Source organism: Mytilus galloprovincialis, chromosome 14, assembly GCF_965363235.1.
Source record: "Mytilus galloprovincialis chromosome 14, xbMytGall1.hap1.1, whole genome shotgun sequence".
Classification (NCBI taxonomy): Eukaryota; Metazoa; Mollusca; class Bivalvia; order Mytilida; family Mytilidae; genus Mytilus; species Mytilus galloprovincialis.
Window position 1 is genome coordinate 26494429 of NC_134851.1, and position 25133 is coordinate 26519561.

The following is a 25133-nucleotide window of genomic DNA, read 5'->3' on the forward strand; positions in this document are numbered from 1 at the left end:
AGGTTATTTGATTATAACTTTAACTAAGTTCATTATAAAGGCATTTGACCTTGTACAAAAGGTTAGGTGACAAATGACCTTGAAAAATGACTACCGGAAGTGACCTTGAGAAAACCGGAAGTAGCCTTTTTTGCAATTTTTTCATATAAAATTACTCAGAATCCATATATTTTGTCATATAGATACATAAACTGATCACTGAAGACTAAAAATGACTTCCATCAAACCGGAAGTTCCCTATTATCTCCCATTCCACATATAAAAGTATATAGAAACTATATATTTTTGGAATCAGTGTGAAAGAAGCTATCATATGAGACCGGAAGTAACTTTCATTTCACCGGAAGAAGCATGTTATCTCCCTTATATCACTCATTAATATAATTAAACCATTATTTATCTCATCAGTATGAAGAAACTATCTTATCAAACTTTCTTTGGTGTGGAAAGACTTTCAATTGTTCTCTGAACAATTGGTTTTTAATTATTATTTTTTTTTTCGCCAAATTTTGTTCTTGCGATAAATGTTTGTTTCGCAATTTGTCGCTTAGATATTTCTCATATAGTATCGTTTAGTTTATGCGCTTTTAAATTTCACCCTGCTAAGCTGAACCATTTTCTTTGTGAGAGTTATCTCCCTATTCACTGTTTATCATCTGTGTGCATCTCCTTCGTAACAAAAAAAGATATCGACAAAATTCTTTTTACACATTGTTCGTTACATCCTCAGGAATTTTTGGCTAATTTGGATCGAAGCGATTCGATGAAATTTTATAAGAGTTATCTACCTTTACAAAATAAATTTGTCGGTATGTTTTTTTAACTCATAAACAGTTAAACGTATAAGCCTGGAATGTTTTTATTTGAGTCCCCAATGTCCTAACTTAGAAAATGAGGTCAAGGTCAAAGGTCAAGGTCAAGTTTTCAATTGTGACTTTTGCTTGTTTTTGCATTTTCTCTGACACTTTGAAAGATACATATAAAAGAACAATTGCAAAATGTCTACTTAATAGTTATGAAGATATGTTACATTATGTCTGATACAATTTAATGGCATCTTATAGGAGTTGGTGCCCCTAATATGTCTTGATATGAAGTTATTTGATTATTACTTCAACTAAGTTCATTGTAAAGGCATTTGACCTTGTACAAAAGGTTAGGTGACAAATGACCTTGAAAAATGACTACCGGAAGTGACCTTGAGAAAACCGGAAGTAGCCTTTTTTGTAAATTTTTCATATAAAAGTACTCAGAATCAATATATTTTGTTATAAAGATACATAAACTTATTACTGAAGTCTAAAAATTACTTCCAACAAACCGGAAGAAGCCAATTATCTCCCATTCTACATACAAAAGTATATAGAAACTATATATTTTTCGAATCAGTGTGAAAGAAGCTATCATATGAGACCGAAAGTGACATTCATTTCACCGGAAGTAGCATATCATCTCCCTTTTATCACTCAAAAATATAATTAAACCATTATTTAATGAATCAGTATGAAGAAACTATCTTCTTATAAAGATTTCTTTGATGTGGAAAGACTTTCAATTGTTCTCTGAACAATTGGTTTTTAATTAAGTCTTTTCACTTTTTTGTGAAAAGACTTATTGTATTTGTTCTGATTATTAAGTCTTTCCACTTTTCTGTGGAAAGACTTATTGTTTTTGTTCTGATTATTATTAGGTCTTTCCACTTTTCTGTGGAAAGCCTATTGTATTTGTTCTGATTATTAAGTCTTTCCACTTTTCTGTGGAAAGACTTATTGTTTTTCTTCTGATTATTATTATTATTATTATTATTATTAAGTCTTTCCACTTTTCTGTGGAAAGACTTATTGTTTTTGTTCTGATTATTATTATTATTATTATTATTTTTTTCTTCCGCCAAATTTTGTTCTTGCGATAAATGTTTGTTTCGCAATATGTCGCTTAGATATTTCTCATATGGTATCGTATAGATAATGCGCTTTTAAATTTCACCCTGCTAAGGCGAATCATTTTCTTTGTAAGAGTTATCTCCCTATTCACTGTTTATCATCTGTGTGCATCTCCTTCGTAACGAAAAAAGATAGCGACAAAATTCCTTTTACAAATTGTTCGTTACATCCTCAGGAATTTTTGGCTAATTTGGATTGAAGCGATTCAATGACATTTTATAGGAGTTATCTACCTTTACAAAATAAATTTGTAGGTATGTTTTTTTAACTCATGAACAGTTAACCGTATAACCCTGGAATGTTTTTATTTGAGGCCCCTAGGTCCTAACTTAGAAAATGAGGTCAAGGTCAAAGGTCAAGGTCAAGTTCTCAATTGTGACTTTTGCTTGTTTTTGCATTTTCTCCGTCACTTTGAAAGATACATATAAAAGAACAAGTGCAAAATGTCTGCTTTATTGTAATAAAGATATGCTACATTAGTCTAATACAATTTAATGGCATCTTATAGGAGTTGGTGCCCCTGAAATGTCTTGATATGAGGTTATTTGATTATAACTTTAACTAAGTTCATTATAAAGGCATTTGACCTTGTACAAAAGGTTAGGTGAAAAATGACCTTGAAAAATGACTACCGGAAGTGACCTTGAGAAAACCGGAAGTAGCCTTTTTTGCAATTTTTTCATAGAAAAATACCTTAAAACTATATTTTTTGAAGTATTTATACAGAAAATTATGAAGTCAGACCGGACATCACCTGTAAATGAACGTACCCAATATCTGACTTTAATATACAGGCAAAAGTATGTAGGAACCATATATATTTTGAATCAATGTGAAAAAGCTATCAAATGATATAAAAAAGAAGATGTGGTATGATTGTCAATGAGACAACTATCCAAAAGACCAAAATGACACAGACATTAACCATGTTTACAACTATAGGTCACCGTACGGCCTATGTTTGTTAATCAGTTAATACGAGACTGGGAGCAACACTTTTTAAACCGAAAGTTGACATTAGACAATTGTCTCCATTATTTCAGGCAAAAATATATAAAAACCATATTAAATTTTAAACTTGTTACAAAAGAGATATTCAAATTCAATTCAAAAATTCAAATTCTGCATTTCCTTATTACAGGGCCCTTTCCAACATTAAAAAAATTAACACGATTATTCACATGCACTTTCATACCAATCTTTCTCACTCAGATCGCTCTGATTATATCAATTAGATACAGTACATTAGAACGTAGATGATACACAAAAGTCATTTTAAAAATCATATGAATGTAAATAATATTAAACTTCAGAAAGTGAATAAAGAGAGATAACTCAGATTGTAATTATTATTTACAGATTTGTGTGGGTTCCTAGCCTAGTGGTTAAGACCGATGGCTACAGTGCTGAAGGTCCCGTGTTCGATCCTGGCTCGAGGCTCTGGAATTTCAGTACTATAGGTAGGGTGATTTTCACCCTCCCACACACATCTCTGGTACCTAGACAGGAGAATAAACTAGAATGTGTACTTTGGGGGCCTCGGTAGGTCAAAGTGGTCCCCGACTTTGACCTGAAGATCAATCTATAGATATCTCTTCGTTTTGTCTGTTCCCGTCGAGAAGCCCGGTGATTTTCTCCGAGTTCTTCGGCTTCCTCCACCATAATAACAGACTGCCCTATGTCTCCTAACACTCCCTCTGTGTTTGGTTGGAGATTGTCCTGCTGGTGAGTTGTATATAAGTTGGTGAAAACGTCTCCAATAATCCTGATAGGGAGTGTACACGGATTCCACTGTACCCTCGCAGCAATCGAGGGGTGCTCCGTTCACGGAGGGATCTTCGAACATACATACATACATACATTGAGCACTGTGGTGTTTTCTCTCTTCAAAGTAAAGCTTTAAAAATTCACACAATAAAGATAAAAATGTGTTGTCTTTGTTTTTCATTATCAATATACACAGGTTATTTGTATTTTACATCTGAGCTGGGACTAATGTTTTATAATAGTCCCAGATCGGAGAAAGTAAAGTTATGACAAATCCGGAATTTATATCCCGACAGCATTTGTTTAAATTTTAGAAAAGTTCTTCCGATTTCCTTTGCATGCTTTTTTTGTTTACTCGCATTCCAAGGTTTAACATTTCGAAGTTAGTTTGTACAACTACATTATTGAAGAAACAGTTTTCTGTCGTCATTCGTCTATCGTTCCTTAGGTAAGCACAACGAAGTATCTGTTTACTTATTATAGCCAGGCACGTAACAGACAGGCTTTTGTTTCTGTCAATGTGGGGTTTACTTAGTCCAAATAATTATGACGTCTTGAAAGGCTATTATAATTTTTTTCTTTGACGCCTTACTTCGTCGAAAAATCATTTCAAATTGCTACATGTCGTTTTTTAAATGACAGTATTCCTTTTTCCAAGGACCCTTTACATCGTTTTTTGTGACCAAACGCCGCTATGGATTAAACTCGTGCTGCACACTCGTTTAATCCATGCGTCGTTCGGTCACGCATTGTCTTATTTTTGATATTCAAATACGGCGATAAGTTATACTATAAGTATTTTTTATTAAATTATCTTTATTCACCTAAAATATCCAGTAATATTTACTGCTGAAGCAAAATCAATCCAATGAGCATCGGCACAATGATAATATAAGAGACGTAATGTCGATTGAATTTTCAAAGGACCCTTTACATCGTTATCCGGAAACGAAGTGTGTTATAACGTCTGTCAAATCTGAAATCGATTTTGTCAAGTCATTGGGCATTTATTTTCACACAAGATCGTATGTAACATTATGCACATAGGAAAAATAATAGACCCCCGGCGCAATCTCTTTAATAATTGTATTTTCCTTTTTTAAACAAGACGAAACAAGTCTACAGATTATGTTTGCTAACATACCGTTGGAAACAAAAACAATGTTTAGACCTAGTATTTCATATATTTGGCCGTAAGGGCATGATCACATGTTAGTCACATGTTTCACGTATAACCGGAAAAGATTAGAACTTAACGACAAAAACAATTTTACTAAAAAAAAGGAAATAACTGGACTTCTGTTTCGTGTGAAATGTAACGCATAACGATAACGTCATTTTCTAACTTAATTATTATGAAGAACAAAACTAGAATGTAAATCATCTCTGATTTACCTGTTTGAACATCTCGCGAGAGTTCATATTTGCATACATGTATTGGTTTAAAGAATTCTATTACAACAAAGCAGATTACATCTTCTAAAATTTGCGTCACGAAATTGGAAACGAAAGTAACGCTAGTGTTCTTACACCTGCTACAGAAATACTTATAGTTCTGGGCATTTTCTTCTGACTATTCTTATTGGTTGATGTTCTTTATTATTTGAAAGCAAAAGTTACGAATTTGCCGGTGACGATTATCTATAAATCAGTCAGCGTTATGCACTTCGGAAGCGAAAAGTAACAGTAGAAACGACACAAAAATACGGTCGTACAATCTTTGAAATTTGATAATTTCAATTTTTTTTTCAATAGCAAATTATGGTCCATATAGCATATTACTAGATTGATTTATGATGCCCAGTGTTTTGTATGTAAACAGTTTTAAAGAAAAAACCTAGATTTTGACATTTTTGTGCGAGATACACTATATATACATAGCAAATGCTTTTTCAAAGGCTATCCCGTTAAAATAAAAAAATATTTTTTTTAGTGCTTGATATTAAATATTTAGTTGGTAGTTTCTCAAAAGAACCTTAGTTAAACTTAAACATCTTTTAATTTGAAATGTTACTTTAATTGTATACTCAGATAAGAATTGAATAATATAAAAAGAACATTATTTACATATGACCCTTTATACTATAGTAAAATCCAAACATTGTAGCGCACCGCGCGAATGAGCAATTCTCTTTCAAATCTCACCACTTCTCCCTATCAGTTTCAAAAAGAGAAGTCACTTCTCCCTATAATTCTGAAGTAGTGTGAGCCCTGTAAGCATGTTAAGGTATATATATATAGTTTTTATTATACAATCATTCAGAGACTTTATATATATATATTGCGAAAGCAAATTTACAGATTTAACATTGTTGGTTTGATGTGTAGACGAGTTGTATATATACATGTATATACATATATACAATTATATACACACATGTATATATATGCATCTTAAACAAATGTAAAATGCATATATGTTTCAGAAATTAAAAAGAATATATATATATATATATATGCCTACCCAGTATTAATTTTTGTAACATGCTGGTTACATCAGTCAATAAGAAAATGTGTTGACTTGTTTAACCTTTTTCTTTGTTATTAGTCCCCTAGCAACCAAGTTTGCACGCAGTCTGTCCATCCTTCAGTCCGGTAAATCTGTTTTCCACACTTTTTTCTTGATGCTTGAAGTTATTGATTTTATATTTGGTGTATTGTTTTTTATCATAACAAGTTACAGATCAAGTTTGAATTTTGTTCAGGTCTGATAATATAATATTATACAGAGTAATAAAAGTCAGAGTTATTGTCTTTTGACTTAGAAAGGTCATGAAAATAATCAATTTTTCTCCCTTTTTATATGCCAGTTGACAGGACGTATTAAATATACTGTTGTCCCTCAGTTGGTCCATCCCTCCGTCCATCTGTCAACATGTTCGACATTAATAGGCGAGTGACATTCAGACCTAAAAAATATTTTTTATGCACCTATCTAACACACAGCTATATTATATATCATTCGAAAGGAAAACATGTGTAGATTTCATTTTTCCCAGTCGTAAAAGTGAAATATGGTGCAATTTTTTTTAAATTGGGGTCAAAGGTCATTCATCATGTTCATAAAAAATTGAAAGAATAAAACTTTTGTAGTATTATTATCTTATTTGAAGCAGCTGGTAATATAGTTAATTCCAATTTTACTTTACATGATACTATGATAACATCTCTCTGGTTCTTAGTTGCATATCGTTCATGGTTTGGCAATAATTGACGTCATTTTGACGTTTTCATTCTGCTATAGGTTACTGGTACATTGTAAAACGGTACTTTCTACAAAAACGACGTATAATAACAAAAAAATTGACCTTAAATGTGTATATATTTACTATAATTGATGGTGTGCCATGCAAAATAAAAAAATATGATGAACTATTTGTAAGTTGGACAAGTAAAAGGGAGAGAAAACAACGCAATAAAGAGAGTAAAAAGTAGACGTCTTTGTCACATCAACAGTGACAATAGTCTCCTGTTTGTTAACAGCCTACAAACCGTGTCTAGCTCGGAAATCACTATTTTACATGTTTAATACAACCACAAGCAAAATTAAAGAGGATACATGAATCACATTTTAAGTCTGTCCGTCCGTCAGTCCTCACTTGTTTGTGGCCCGTGTCGAATTAAATCAGGTAACTTATACATGTATACAGATATACAGTTCATCCAAAAACCAATGATTTCAAATATAAAATGCATTGCTTTGAACTATAAAACTAATCTTAAACACACTTAGTTCAGAGATGTATTATGGGATGGCACGTGGTTCTTCATAAATTAAATCAGTTCATTTTGACATTAACATTGACATTTGAGCCTTCAAGTTTTCAAACATTGTTTGATTCGTGCTTGTCTGGTTTGTGTCTGGTCCATATCTTTTGAACCTTTGAACCTGGGTTTTCCAAACTATAAGTATGAATATACATCATATAATAGGGGATGGTCATAAACTAAAATCAGGTCACTGTGACATATATACATGTATAGCTGCAAAACTAAGGTTTACCAAACTTCAGATACAGAAGTCGGTTTCACAAAAAAACTTAAGACAAGATTAATCGTAAGTAAACTGAACTATTCATGACCTATGACCAGCTTTAGTCGTAAGATTTGTTGTTAAACTGAACCCAGATGGAAAATTAGAATGCAGTGATTTACCATGTTTACAAACTAAAGTTAGGTCCCACAGTGGCCTTTATTTTGACATTTGGGATGATATAATTTACAAACACTTTAATTTCTTAACGTATTTTTTTATTACGACTGCATTTATTTTCACTCACATTTGTGCAGTCAAAAGGTTCGCAGTTAAAAATGCAAGCATTGATTTCTTACCAGTATTGAAAACTTAGATAGATATATAGATATTTATCAACTAATATGTATTAGGAAGGTGGAATTTGCTGGATTTAATTCGGGTAAACCTCTATATAGTTGTTTTTTTTTCATTCTGGAGGAGTTTCTGTGAATAATCTATTTCTTTAAAAGAATCTAATTTATTACAAATACTACAATTTTCAATTTTGTGATTTTAAACAATATAAGACAGTCGAAATTCATATTTTAAAACTGAGCCTGTAAAGCTTTTGCTTTACTCATTTTACTGGAACAATTCCTGTTACTTCGCTGTTACTGAAATAATTATGTGTAACAGAGGCTTACAATGATTTCAGTACATGCACAAGCCCCCCTAATGCATATATTTTTCCTTCACAAGAACAAATTTATCAAATCCTGAAGAAATTATGATGTATTGAGACCACTTTTGTCATCCGTACTCATACATGGGTAAACCTACTGCCATTGACCCTCTGCCATTAGTCCTCTTAAATTGTTAATCCGTATTTAGAATGAGAAGCCTGAAGATATTATATACATGTAATAAGCCCGGTACCTTTGATAAGTATGATTAAAAGGACACTTTGATCTTTGTATAACAGAGACAAAATGCTTTGAGGTAAACAACTATGGCCTAAATCAAGAAGCAATTTAGCTAACACTGTATGATAAGCTATAAAGGTTCTAAAACAATTTTAATTAGATACCAAAAAGCTTGATTCATGCTAAAAACTACAAACAAAAGCAAAAATCATAAAAAGCAACTAACGACAACCATAATGAATAACAAATCAATTTGAAAGATATCAGGCATATGATAGATTGTTAACGTTAGACACACGTTTCGTCTACATAAGACTCGTCGGTGACGCTCGAACCAAGTAAAACTTCGAAGAATATTTAAAAACACTTAATGTGGATTAATTAATTTTCGTGGATACCAATTTTCGTGGATTAAGGAGAACTTCGGCTTAGGTAATATATACCCTTGATGTAGAACATGTATTGTATTTCAAATATCTACGAAGAATTCAAAATTTGTCAACTGAATGAATAGACATCCCCATATATTAAAGTATTTATAGCAGGTCAACATACAGGCTCTTGACGTTGCCCTAGCATATATACACTATATGCTTCCTCTAAAATACTGACCAAATTTGCATCATCAATAAGTCTACCGTATGAGATGGTTAAAACGGTAGGAAATTTAAATGTGGACATATCTCACGTTCAAGCTCATGGGGGAAAATATCAGATTTGACACATTTTTGCGTACTTTTAGGTGCAAACCTAAAATATGCATTGATCCAATTGAGAAAGAAGTATTTTTCAATAGTTATTCATAATCTCTGCCTTTTGTAAGTGCAAATTGACTAAGAATGATAAGATATCAGTTTTCTACCAAGACGAAAAAAACTTTGACATCTCAGCTTCTATGGTCCTTTAATTTTTTTTTTAATGCTTTGCGTAATATTTGTAAAAAAAAAATTGCCTTCATGGTTATTCATACTCTTTTTCGAAGCGTTTAGGTCCGTTAACTTGAGGGATATTACAGAGAAAGCGATTTCGGAAATTTGATTCACAAAGGGGAGTGTGTAAAAGTATATAAAATCCGGAATAATACAGTGATAACAATATGTATAAAACGAGTAATGAACTTTTGAATAATACGAACATCATTTATTTGAGTTTCAAGCCGAAAATATCTAAGAAATGAAGAAAAATATGAAAATTGGCACCATTTTTTAAAAAAAATCCCAAAATGTTACAAAATTTATTTTTTTCCGCAACAATTACTTCTTTTATTTTTAAAAAGTATTTATTTATACATTGACAGGTTAAACGTATATAATTTTTGCATTGTGATAACAGAAAATAAAGCTACATGCTAATTTTTCACGCTTCAACACTGTTGGTCATTTTTCAATTTGGAATTAATTCTCTATTTTAATTCAAGTTTTACAAAAATTGCACCGTATGATTTTTTTACGACCGACCAAAAAAGGAAGTTTAGATATTATACTATAACATATAAAAAATTCAGCTGTGCGTTAGGTGGGTGCGTTAAAGTCACTAACTAAGCGTCTTTTCTGAAAATGTCGCTCGCCTATAACTATAAAATGCTTTTAATAACAAATTTTCATGAAATTTTGGTGCATTGTTCAGATGTGAGCTCCCTTTTGTTTTTTTTAAATCTAAGATTTTACGTTTCGGTATTTTGGGGTTTTATCCATTACTTAAAGGGGTATTTTTCAGTTTTTGGACAATAACTCGAAAACAGAGTTTTGAAACAGCATGCATAAAGTGCTTTGAGCAGTTTTTATTAAACTTTGGTGACTGATTTGTATCTATTTAGTCATCCTCTCTTGAGTTTATAAATTTCTGATATATATGACATTGAGAAGTATGTGTAATTGGTCTTTATTCTTTGAAACGGGATAGGTGTATCGTGCATGCGCTAATGACACAGCTATTTTTGTTGTTGTCATTCTTGAAGATACACATATATATATATTTGATATTTGTTGATATTTGTTATACCATGACAGTTGTAGATCAAGACAGAATTTTGTTCCAATACATCATGTACATGAATATTTAGCCAGTAGCGGGACTATATATAGCCCTGCAATTCTTATTACAAAATGCTCGTTGAATATAAGTATTAATTTTTGTCTCGTCTGTGATAAATGTGGTAGTACAAATGTATGGTAGACATGCTAAACATACATTGTTGGCATATAATATATATATATATCTAACTTTCAAAGATGATGTAATTCATTTGTATAAAGCTTTATACATGTATTTAAAAGGTAGTTGACCTGGATGCTTCATACTTTGTATGCAGATTTATTTTGTACATGTACCTTAATCATTTGAATTTAAGAAGTTTATGTAGCTCACATGTCCATTGTCATTGACCCCATTTTAAATTGTTCAGTTTTTTTATACGACCGCAAAATTTGAAAAATTTTTCGTCGTATATTGCTATCACGTTGGCGTCGTCGTCGTCCGGCGTCCGAATACTTTTAGTTTTCGCACTCTAACTTTAGTAAAAGTGAATGGAAATCTATGAAATTTTAACACAAGGTTTATGACCACAAAAGGAAGGTTGGTATTGATTTTGGGAGTTTTGGTCCCAACATTTTAGGAATTAGGGGCCAAAAAGGGCCCAAATAAGCATTTTCTTGGTTTTCGCACTATAACTTTAGTTTAAGTTAATAGAAATCTATGAAATTTTGACACAAGGTTTATGACCACAAAAGAACGGTTGGGATTGATTTTGGGAGTTTAGGTTTCAACAGTTTAGGAATTAGGGGCCAAAAAAGGGCCCAAATAAGCATTATTCTTGGTTTTCGCACAATAACTTTAGTTTAAGTAAATAAAAATCAATGAAATTTAAACACAATGTTAATGACTACAAAAGGAAGGTTGGTATTGATTTTGGGAGTTTAGGTCCCAACAGTTTAGGGATTAGGGGCCAAAAAGGGACCCAAATAAGCATTTTTCTTGGTTTTCGCACCATAACGTTAGTATAAGTAAATAGAAATCTATGAAATTTAAACACAAGGTTTATGACCATAAAAGGAAGGTTGGTATTGATTTTGGGAGTTTTGGTCCCAACAGAATAAGGGGCCCAAAGGGTCCAAAATTAAACTTTGTTTGATTTCATCAAAATTGAATAATTGGGGTTCTTTGATATGCCGAATCTAACTGTCATGACTGTGTATGTAGATTCTTAACTTTTGGTCCCGTTTTCAAATTGGTCTACATTAAGGTCCAAAGGGTCCAAAATTAAACTTAGTTTGATTTTGACAAAAAATGAATCAGTTAGGTTCTTTGATATGCTGAATCTAAAAATGTACTTAGATTCTTGATTATTGGCCCAGTTTTCAAGTTGGTCCAAATCAGGGTCCAAAATTAAACTTTGTTTGATTTCATCAAAAATTGAATAAATGGGGTTCTTTGATATACCAAATCTAACTGTGTATGTAGATTCTTCATTTTTGGTCCTGTTTTCAAATTGGTCTACACTAAAGTCCAAAGGGTCCAAAATTAAACTTAGTCTGATTTCAACAAAAATTGAAATCTTGGGGTTCTTTGATATGCTGAATCCAAAAATGTACTTAGATTTTTTATTATGGGCCCAGTTTTCAAGTTGGTCCAAATCAGGATCTAAAATTATTATATTAAGTATTGTGCAATAGCAAGTCTTTTCAATTGCACAGTATTGCACAATGGCAAGAAATATCTAATTGCACAATATTGTGAAATAGCAAATTTTTTTTTAATTAGAGTTATCTTTCTTTGTCCAGAATAGTAAGCAAGAAATATCTAATTGCAAAATATTGTGCAATAGCAAGATTTTTTTTTAATTGGAGTTATCTTTCTTTGTCCAGAATCAACTTAAATCTTTGTTATATACAATATACAATGTATATTCACTTTTTACTACCAACTGATAAATTATAACAAATAACATTCAGTGATAAGCAGTTTTTTTTACATCTTAATATTTTATGATGTATTTAAATGAGTAGTTATTGTTGCAAACTCCATTAGAAATTTTAATTGAGATTAGTTTTGGAATAAGGGAAAGGGGGATGTGATTAAAAAAATTGGGTTCAATTTTTCTCATTTGAAATTTCATAAATAAAAAAGAAAATTTCTTCAAACATTTTTATGCCTCACCTACAATAGTAGAGGGGCATTATGTTTTCTGGTCTGAGCGTCCGTCCGTCCGTCTGTCCGTTCGTTCGTCCGTCCGTTCGTCCGTCCGTCTGTCCCGCTTCAGGTTAAAGTTTTTGGTCAAGGTAGTTTTTGATGAAGTTTAAGTCCAATCGACTTCAAACTTAGTACACATGTCCCCTATGGTATGATCTTTCTAATTTTAATGCCAAATTAGAGTTTTTACCCCAATTTTACGGTCCACTGAACATGGAAAATGATAGTGCGAGTGGGGCATTCGTGTACTGAGGACACATTCTTGTTTTGAGAGGATTAATATTCAACAGCATAGTGAATTGCTCTAAGAGAAAACAAAAATTTTAAGTTCATTAGAACACATTCATTCTGTGTCAGAAACCTATGCTGTGTCAACTATTTAATCACAATCCAAATTTAGAGCTGAATCCAGCTTGAATGTTGTGTCCATACTTGCCCAAACTGTTCAGGGTTCAACCTCTGCGGTCGTATAAAGCTACGCCCTGCGGAGCATCTGGTTGTAATCTAAAATACTAGTTAATTGGTTATGAGTATTGGGATAACTGTATTTGGTCTTTGGGTTCCTTGCAATGCCTACATGTCTATCGGATAGAGATGCCCTGACCTCAATTTCATTTTACGGATCATGAATCAAGGTTTATGTTATTCCATTAGGTTTGTTTCTCAGATACAACATTTGTATAAGCAGTAGGTCAACTATATGAGGTATATTACTATGGAATGATTTTAAGGGGTACATGTCAGTCATGTGGGTACATGTATCATCTGATGTTGATTTCATTTTCATCCTTTATCTATAGGTCAATGTTAATTAGTTTTTGTGTTTTTGGTCTGAATTTCAAGTATTATAATTAATTATATAAGCAATAGGTCAACTATATTTAATGTATGGAGTGATTGTATGGTGTAGCTGGTATCATCTGACCTTGATATCATCTTCATGATTTATTGGTCATTGTTAGATCTTGTGTTCTGGTCTTTTTTTCCAAATATAATAGCCATATTTTTTGTGAGAAGAATAATTGCATGGTGTAAATGTCTATGTGGCGCAGGTTCATTGGTCAGTGATACGTTTTCATGATTTTTTTCAGTTATATTTATTATAACAGTATAATCAACAGGTCAGCTATATGTCAGAAGTGTATATATAGAATGACATGTCCTAGTTCATATAAACTGACCTCATTATCCATGTTATCATGTTTAAATCGTGCTTGAATTGTAACTTCATGTTACCAAGTTAACAATAAGTTAAACAGGCAAGACATCTCAGCATTAAGCATGTGTTATCTTTTTTAATCTTAATTTTCATTAGCAATTGCAGAAAATTTGATAAAAAGTGCAGTAAATTGTCTTATCTTGAATTATCTTGTCGGTTGTTGATTACTATATACATGATATAGCTTTACATTTCTTTGAGCTTGATTATTATTTATTTAGTCTCAAAGGTAGAAGTTTTACATTTTCTACTTTTGAGACTAGATGAACAAATGTAAAAGTTACCTTCATCTAAAAAGTTTACAAGAAGAACACATGTAAAGTTACCCTCATCAAAAACAAAGGTCAACAATTGCAACATTAAGAAGTTTGCCTATCATAAGTTCCTTTTATCTCATGACAATATGATGTAGCTTCATGACTATAATACTTCCAGTCAAAATTTGTTGTATGATTATACTATTGATATTTCAGTGTAGATCCATTATCTTTTTTTTTATTTTCAGATAATTTATAGCATTTGACATTGTTGGAGAATTAGCACTAGACTCCTCTGATGGTCACAGTTGGTTGCATCCTGTACATTTTAGTAAGTATTATTAAACAGGAATGTAAAAAATCTGAGTCATAAAACAAATTCTTTCATGCCATCATGTACATATGACAAGTTTCTTAATCAAACACATTCGAGACCAAAATTTTTAGAAAGCAAGCAAATATAAAGTTAATTTCAACAAACACGTTTAAGACTAAAAGTTTTGGAGGACAACTTAAGTAAAGATCAAGCACATTTGAGAACATTTTTAGTAGGCAAACAAATAAGTTTGCATCATCAAACACATTTGAGACCAAACATTTGGTTTTAAATCAGGAAAAAATATTCAATGAGCTAATAAATACATTTTGAGATCAAAAGTTTAAAAATGGAACAAATTTAAAGTATTCTTCCTCAAACACAAAGGAATCCTTGCCCACATTGACAAATTTGCTTTTTATTAGTGTCTTTCTTAATATCTTGGGTTAATTATAGATCAATTGACAATCCAAATATTTAGTGTAACATTGTCCAATCTTTACTTTCAAATATATTACAATATGTCAAAAGGTTTATGATTTTTTTCCCCCAATTACAGTAACTGCTATTTTATATTGATACTGAAAATATTAGGGTTACGAATTTGTCAGTTTTATTATTTAAACTTTCTTTTTTGATTTTCAGATCACAAATAATTACTGGAGATTTGTAGTGAAATCAGCTAAAGGTCGCAGTTGACTGCATAATTTATATCTGGGTAAGGATAATTCAGTCAGAATAAAACAGATTTGTAATAATAAAAAAAATCCTGTTTTGCTTGCAATATGCACATGACAGGGTTCTTAATCGAACTCATTTGAGACCAACATGTTAAATAATGAAAACAGAAATGGTACTTTAATATAACTCATTCATGTCGTCAAACTCCAAAAGTTAAAAAAATCAGACAAATGTAAAGTTATCTTGTTAGTCTTCATCAAACACATTTTAAAAGTATTCTTTTTTATGAAGTTTTGACAGAAACTTGTTTAGGTTTATAAGAGACAGTACAATGTATCTGAATCAAAGTTTTCAAAATACTTTTTTCATTTTCTTGCATTTTACTGATCGAGGGATTTTCAACAAATTTTAAAAAACTTTGACAGAGGCTTTCCATGAACAAGAAATAGTATCTAAAGAACACATTCAAGTATTTTTTTTTTTATATATCATTATATTGAGTATATTTTACTTCTTTTTGGTAGTTGACATTGCATATATACACTTGCAGCAGTCTTATCAGGCCAGATAAAGGGTTCTTTTGCTATTTGTTTTAATGATTCTTTTAATGATCTTTTTTAATGAATATATTTCATGAATCTGTATGGTTACAACAAATTTGCCCTATGGCAGATGGTAGAAGGGAAAAAAATTACTAAAATCATGTAACAACCATACAACCAAACTTGGTTTTGAATATAAATTTATGATCATCTCTTAAAATTGAGCTTGGAAACCCCACCCCTTCAGTCTTCAAACATGGTTAAAATAGAAATTTATAAAACAAATGAAAGGCTCATTTTGACAAAACATTAGTTAATATTAAACTTATTAGATGTGGTATGATTGCCAATAAGACAACTCTTCATAAGAGTCCATATGACACATAAATTAACAACTGTAGATCACTGTATGGTCTTCAAAAATCAACATAGCCTATACCACATAGTCAGCTATAAAAGGCACCAAAGGACAAATGTTAAATAACTTAAACGTGAAAAAACAAACACTCTGTTTTATGTACAAAATAATGTACGAAAACAAATGTGTTACATCGCAACAAATGACAACCCCTGATTTACAGCCTCCTAACTTGGCACAGGCACATACATGATATTGATAAATCAACATTTCTTAAAATTCAGTACTGATTTAACTAATTGTTTTCAACTAACTTAACTAGATTAAATAGGTATACAGGATTTAAGAGTAATCATTTTTGACATCTTCATAAAGCAAGGCAAACAAACATTCAGTTTAGAGGTGTTTTTTATTAACAAACACACAGAAGATAAAACTTTATGCCAAAAAAAGAGATTGTCATGATTGATTTTGCTAATTTATTTGCTATATTTTAATACTTTTTCATTTATAGGTCACAGTGAAGTCCTTGAATTAATTTTGGTTATCTACCTGGATACATATACAGATTAGACTTGGTATGAGTCATAAGAAAATAAAGAAGAATATATTGTAGATGTATTAAACATTTTATTCTTAATAATATCATTTTGTTTGTGGTTGTAAATAATCTTGGAAGAAGCAAAGGCATACATGTATGAACGCTTGTCCCAGAGCAAATGAACTTTTTGGAAATGATACATCTTTATGTGAGAAAAACTCTTGTGTGTTTTGATTCCTTCATTGCAACTATTTAATAAAGAGCCATTTCAGTATTGAGACACAACATTGTTACCTTGAAAAAATTAACTCTTGAACTTCATACTTTATTTGGCCTTTTTAACATTTTATTTTATCGAGGGTCACTGATGAAATAATTCTGATGCAACAATATAATTTCAATCCTGGTATCTATGATGAGTTTGTTGTAAGGTCTTCTGTGATGAGATAGATAAATTTCACCCAAAATCAAAAAGTCAGGATTGACCTATTCAATATCTCAATATTATCTGGCTTTTAGTGAAAAGTATAGTTAACATGATTAATGAATGGTATTGTCATTTTTATTTAAGCAGACTTACTGCTCCACACTTCTCAAGTGACAGTTGAATGTTAAAATTGTTTTGTCCATGCATTTTACAATGAGTGCAAATTGCACATTATCCATAGGATTTTTATCTTTTGACAACTTCATCACTTAATCATTATTTTAATGCTCCTGCCTAAATAGAAGGGCATTAAGTTTTACCCTTGTCCGTCCGTACGTCCCAAAATTGGTTTCCTTTCTCTAACTCAAGTTTGCCTCAAATAAATGTTATGAAACTTATACACTATTCTAATTTTTACAAAACTGAGATCAAATTCAAATTTTGATGGTGTCACTTTAACTGTTCTAGAGTTGTGCTCTTTACAAATGGAAAAATTGCTGAATTTTATGTTTCCGTTCTCTAACTTCAGTTTTCCTAAACCAAATGTCATGAATGTTATGAAACTTAAACACAATGCTTATAAACACAAAATACATATCAAGTTCAAATTTTTGTAGTGTCAATTAAACCATTCAAGAGTTATGTCCCTTTACAAATGGAAAAATTGCTCAATTTTTCATTTCGGTTCTCTAACTTCAGTTTGCATGAATCAAATGTTATGGAACTTTTACACCTTGCTTATAAACACAAAATACATATCAAGCTCGAATTTTGGTGGTGTCACTGAAACTATTCTAGAGTTTTTCTCCTTTACAAATGAAAAAAATGTCAAATTTTATTTCCGTTCTTACTTTAGTTTGTCTGAAACAAATGTTATGAAACTTAAACACAATGCGTATTATAACAAAACACTGATTAATTTAGAATTTTGGTGGTGTCACTTTCTCTGTTCTAGAGTTATGCCCGTTAACAAATGGAAATATTGCCGACATTTTGATTTCTGTTCCCTAATTTTAGTTTGCCTCAACCAAATGTCACTAAACTTATACACAATGCTTATTACCACAAACCTCAGGTCAAGATTGAAGTAGAAAGGAGTAGGGGCAATAAGGCCCAAAAAATACTGCAAATTTTAAAGTGATCATACATACCCTTAAATCAATGAAAACTTGACTAAGGTACAAGATATTAGAAAAACTTAACAAATTTGACATTGAACAACTTACCATGGCAACAAATCATGACTTAATTTGGGTATTTTGTCAAAATTCGTGATTTTTCTTATTTTTCATCAAATTATAATTATATTTTGGATTGAAAGAGTATGTGCGCACACAATGAACAACTTTATATTTGGTAAGATGATGTCAACAGTTATAATAAAGCTTCTGTTAAATTATTTTGTTGTTTCTTGGCTGTGCAAGATGTTTCCACAACCAAAATTTTGATATAAAACTGCATAAATTCTGAATTTTTCATCGTTTTTGTGATAACAGTACATATTATGCCGTAATTGTGACCTCATCAGACAAAAATCTTGATGTTTTTTTTTTATATATTTCTTGACCCTGTGCATTTCTAAACATATGCCAATTTCAAACATTTGTCAAGCATGTTATTTTCTTGGGCCAAAACCTTTTGGTAGTGTCACTTTTACCTTTCTTTGGTTATGTCCATTTATAACTTTATAAAAGAGGGATGAAAGATACCAAAGGGACAGTCAAACTCCTAAATCTAAAACAAACTGACAACGCCATGGCTAAAAATGAAAAAGACAAACAGAAAAACAATAGTACACATGACACAACATAGAAAACTAAAGAATAAACAACACAAACCCCACCAAAAACTAGGGGTGATCTCAGGTGCTCCGGAAGGGTAAGCAGATCCTGCTCCACATGTGGCAACCGTCGTGTTGCTTATGTGATTACAAATCCGGTAAATAGTCTAATTCGGTAGGTCACATTCATGAAAGGGAAGGGGATTGTAGTTACGACGTAAGGAACATATCCGATATCATTTGTGAAACGGTTATTCCATAACGGTCAACCAACTCGTGATGGGGTCCGTAAAATTTACGAAGGGATGATTTCAACTTCACCATTTGGAACTCTTGGTTTAATAGCTTCCTTGTGAGCAGTAACCCTCTATCAAGAAAATCATGAATAAGATATGCAATTGGGGGCATCATTTGCGTACCATGGATACAATCCCAATTTTTATATAAAAAAAAAATTGAATGATCTATAAATATTTTATACACAGATGCCTATTGATTGGAAATTTATCTGTAGCATATTTCTTGGTTATGACTGGGTAAAAAAGTACTGGTATAGGGTTTCTATGATGTGATCTTTTCTGGGGTCATCGATAATAAGTGGTTTCTATTTTACTTATATATAGAATCATTGCAAGGTATTTGTTATCACAGGGCAATTTGTATTTTCTAAGCATACTATACAGTAGGCTGATTGTGGAACACAGTACAATCATGAATCTGTTTCTTTTTTTTGAGAAACTAAAATGTAAGATATGGTATAATATATATACATATTTTTCTTTTTCAGATAATGCCAAAGAAAAGTAAAAAGGCAAGAAGTACCAAGTTGAAAGAAAATAAAGAAAGAATGAGAAAGAAGACACAGGAAAAAAATAATAATTTGAGAGATGGTCAGTGCAACAACCAAACAAATGTTAAAGAACAGAGCAACATCTCTCAAAACTGTCATGATTTAGATCAGAGCGTCATCTCTCAAAACTGTCATGATTTAGATCAGAGCGTCATCTCTCAAAACTGTCATGATTTAGATCAGAGTGTCATCTCTCAAAACTGTCATGATTTAGATCAGAGCATCATCTCTCAAAACTGTAATGATTTAGATCAGAGCATCATCTCTCAAAACTGTCATGATTTAGATCAGAGCGTCATCTCTCAAAACTGTCATGATTTAGATCAGAGCGTCATCTCTCAAAACTGTAATGATTTAGATCAGAGCATCATCTCTCAAAACTGTCATGATTTAGATCAGAGCGTCATCTCTCAAAACTGTCATGATTTAGATCAGAGCGTCATCTCTCAAAACTGTCATGATTTAGATCAGAGCGTCATCTCTCAAAACTGTCATGATTTAAATCAGAGCGTCATCTCTCAAAACTGTCGTGATTTAGATCAGAGCGTCATCTCTCAAAACTGTCGTGATTTAGATCAGAGCGTCATCTCTCAAAACTGTCATGATTTAGATGAAGACGAGAACATTATCTCTATACAATGTCAATATACTGTAGAAAAAAACGAAATTATATTAGAAAATGAAATAGAAAATATATTAGAAAATGAAATAGAAAGTATATTAGAGAATAGAATTGAACATTTATATGAGAATGAAAATGAAAAACTAGATCAGAGAGTCAGTTCTGCAAACTATCAATATGTGAGAAATAAAGATGATAATAATCTATATCAAAATACAAGTGAAATACAAAATCAGACTGAAAAACTAGACCAGAATCATGTTAAAAAACTTGATAAAAATAGGATTGAAAAACTGGATAAAAATCGGATTGGAAAACTGGATAAAAAGCTGTTTAAAAAACTGGATAAAAATCAGATTAAAAAACTGGATCAAAATCAGACAGAAACACTGGATAAAAATCAGATTGAAAAAATGGATGAAAATAGGATTATTAAAAAGAAGTATAAACATTTGATTAAACAACTAGATCTAAACCACAATTCACTTATTTGTCCATATACAGAAACAGAGAGTGAAATAGTTCAATTGGAACAATATCAAAACAAAATAAAGAACAAAACTACATCCAAATCGCAATATAACAAAAAAAACAACACAGCTGTGGTTAAGGATTGTGTAAAGGTTAGTAGATCAGGTATTAGAAATACAATTGTACAAGGTAGTTTTCACCAAGGAGATATAAGGTTTGGTATTAATAGTGGTAAGCAGTGTGTGACAAATTGTTGTTCAGCTCTTGCTTTTAGTAAATTTAAAGATTTAACCTATTGGGATCAGAAATATTTAGATAAGGTTCTGATATATGGAAATGATTTATATAGTCGTGTTAGTGGTAATAATCATCACTTATTAATATCCGACCTACCAACAATATTAGATATTTCAGGAAAATTGATGCAAATGTCACTAAAAGAGTCAATATCTGCTGTAATAGATACATCTGAAACCATTGATTTTAGTGAATTTGGTAATTCTTTGCCATTAGACCAAGCTTTACAGGAATCACTTGTAGATTATGATGCTTGCTTTATATGTGCATATGATACTTCATTTTTAGCCTTGAAACATGGTCAAGATTTATTTATGTTTGATTCACATGCAAGAAACGAGTTTGGTTTAAAGCACAGTAATGGCAAAAGTTTACTTTTGAAATTGAGCAGTCTAGATCATCTGTATCAATACTGTTGCAACATGGTATCAGGACCCAGTCAAAATCAGTGGTTTGAAGTTACAGGAGTAAGCATCTCTATAGTTGGAGAACCTGTTATGTACAACAATGAAGTTCCTGAAAACCATGAACAAATGAACAACACTGACTACAACAATATTGAAAATCATGCACCAATTGACACCAGTGACTATGAGCTACCTGAAATTGTAGTAGAAAACGAGAAAAGTCCAGAACTTCAACAAAAAAAAAATCCAATGTTTGACATCTGTAGCTCTGAAAGTAATGCAGATGTGCCTTTTATTGATGATATGAACAAGGATGAATCTGATGTTGAAATTGTGTCTACAACTGACTTGTCTTATGATTTTAAACCAATCAACACTGTTGCAAAGAAAAGGCTTTGTCTTATTGTGAAGATACCAACCAAGCATATACACAAGCTAATCACCAATAATATATTTGATATGGGTCCCCCATCTGCTACAAAATCTATCACAGGTGATGGAAATTGTTTGTTTCGAGCTATTTCATATGCACTTTCAAATAGACAAGAGTTTTTTGGAAATATAAGAAAAGCTATAGTTGATCATTTGATAAGAAATGCAGAAATATTCAAATCTTTTTTACAGCCAAGATTTAAAACTGTCATAGAGCACATACAGACTCTCCAGATGAACGAAAATAATGTATGGGGAACTGAGTTGGAGATTATAGCATGTGCAGACCTGCTTAAAACTGACATTTACACTTATTACAATGATTCATGGATTAAATATTCTTCATCTCAATTATGTAGCAAAAACAAAATTAATGATCAGGCTATTTATCTTCAACATCTGACTGCCATCAATCATTACGAAGCTGTCACAGCTGTAACTCAAAAGTCAAGGTTTCAAACCAGAATGCAATCTAGTCCAGTTGGAAGGGAAAAGTATGAATTTGAAAGAAAATATGAGGTGCCAACTTTGAAAATAAATGATTCTGATAACTATTGGAATGATGAATTGAAAGTCTTACCAAAAGCTGAAAAAGAAAGGATGAGGTACAGGAAAGATGAGGAATTTAAAGCAAGAAAGACTTCCACGCTGAAAAGAAAATATTGGGAAAATGAAGGAACACGTTTGAAAAAAATTAAGAAGTATGAAGAAGATCAGACATACAGAGATAATTTAAAGCAAGCAGGTATTCAAAAATATCAAGAAAATGACAAGTACAGAGAACAATTGAAACGAGCTAGTATATATAAATATGAAGAAGATGAACAACACAAAAAACATGTCAAACAAGCAAGTGTACAAAAGTATAAGGAAGATGAAAAGCACAAGAAACTTGTGAAACAAGCTAGTGTACAAAAGTATAAGGAAGATGAAAAGCACAAGAAACTTGTGAAACAAGCTAGTGTACAAAAGTATAAGGAAGATGAAAAGCATAAAGAACATTTGAAACAAGCCAGTGTACAAAAGTATAAGGAAGACGAAAAGCACAAAGAACATGTGAAACAAGCCAGTGTACAAAAGTATAAGGAAGATGAAAAGCACAAAGAACATGTGAAACAAGCAAGTAAACAGAAGTATGCAGATGATGATTCACATAGATGTAAGGTTAAACAACAAACCAAAACACGTCGTGAAAATTTAAAAGAGGAAAACAAACAAATAACTGAAGTTATCAGAAAATTTAAAGATGCAGTTCAGAAAGGTCCAGAATGTGTTTGTTCTTGTTGCTTGAGGCTGTTCTTTGAAAAACAGGTTCTTATCTGTAAAAAGGGGTCCTATGATAATTCTATATATGATTCATGCACAACAGAGAAATATAAACACAAATGTACAGTTGACTGCAATACCCATTGTGCTTTTGAAGGAACATGCAGAACAAGTCTATGGATTTGTTATACTTGTCATCGTAAAATGATAAAAGGTAAAATACCTGCAGATTCGTTTTCAAATGGTTTAATGCTTGAAGATGTTCCTTTAGAATTAAAACAGCTTAATGCAATAGAGCAACAACTTATAGCCCTGAACATACCATTCATGAAGATAATGGCTCTACCAAAAGGAGGACAAAAAGGGGTTCATGGACCTGTAGTTTGTGTGCCGTCTGATTTGAAAAAAGTTACAACAATACTACCACGATCAGAAGATGAAAGTCTTTTACTTAAGGTTAAACTGAAGAGAAAGCTCAACTACAAAGGTTATGACAAATATCAATTTGTAAGACCAAACCATTTGGAGCAAGCACTTGTGTATTTAAAGGATACAAACGTATGGTATAAAGATGTCGCTATGAATGACGAATGGATAAACCCTATTCCTGAGGTAAATGATGATGAAGTAGTGAATGCTGAATCTGAATCTGATTCTGATTCTACTGAGTCGGTGAGGAATAATGAAATACAGAAAGATGCGTCAAACATGTCAAAGTCTTCAAAAGAAAGCAATAGTAGAGAAGAAGAAAGCGAACAGTATAGCTACATTGATGATAGTTTACGTGGCGTTCAGTTAGATACTTGTTTACAACCTGCTGACATAGGTCAAGAGGCTTTAGATTTATGCTTTGATCAAGTATTTAATTTAGCTCCAGCAGAAAATAACAATCCTCTTAGTGTTCTAAAAGAACCAGGTATTGAAGCTAAAACCTTTCCTGTGCACTTTCCATCAGGTAAAAATACTTCGGATGAAGACCGTGATGAAAAACTGACAATTGGAAGATACTTTAATCTTCGATTAATGAGTGTTGAAAATAGATTTGCTAGAGATACCAACTACATATTTTTCAGTCAATATTTAACAGAGCTCAATAGCGTGATTTCAAACGTTCAGATATCTCTTAGAAAACAATGTCCTTTTTCGAAAGAAGGAAAGAAAGTTACAAGAGAAATGCTTTGCAACAAAGAAACCTTAAAAGAATTATTTAAGAAAGATGAAGCTATTAAATATTTAAAACCTATTCGTGGAACTCCTCCATATTGGCAAAGCTCACAAAAAGATATATTTGCAATGATAAGACAGTTAGGAGTCCCCACATTCTTCTGTTCTTTTTCTTCTGCAGACTTCAGATGGTCAGAAATTATAAACATAATTTTAAAACAGCAAGGTGACACGAGAAATAGTGAAAATATGACATGGGATGAAAAATGTAAAGTTCTTTGTAGCAATCCTGTTACAGCAGTAAGAATGTTTGATCATAGATTTCATATGTTTCTGAAGGATGTTATCATGTCAGAAGCTCAACCAATAGGGAAAATAATCGACTATTTTTACCGAGTTGAATTTCAGCAAAGAGGTTCTCCCCACACACATTGTCTGTTTTGGGTAGAAAATGCTCCAAAATTTGGCGAAGATGATATTGATGACGTTATTACCTTTATTGACAAGTACATAACATGTGAGATACCAGATGAAAAGGAAGACAAAGAATTGCATGACATTGTTATGGCAGTACACCAACACAGCAAAAAACATTCAAAATCTTGTAAGAAAAAGGGAACAGTATGTCGTTTTAATTTCCCAAGACCTCCCTCATCTAGAACATTTATCTCAGAACCAAGTGATCCAGATAAAGATTCAGAGGACGATGAAGAATTAGCAAAGGAAA

At 31.8% G+C, this 25133-nt stretch overlaps 1 long non-coding RNA gene across 1 annotated transcript; it reads left to right on the forward strand.

Annotated features, from left to right (window-relative positions):
• Positions 1 to 4041: 4041 nt before the first annotated feature.
• On the forward strand, positions 4042 to 16764 carry LOC143058802 (uncharacterized). Its single transcript, XR_012973235.1, has 4 exons — positions 4042 to 4158; positions 14501 to 14583; positions 15214 to 15286; positions 16664 to 16764. It is a non-coding gene; the product is annotated as an uncharacterized LOC143058802 (long non-coding RNA).
• The last annotated feature ends 8369 nt before the right edge of the window (positions 16765 to 25133 follow it).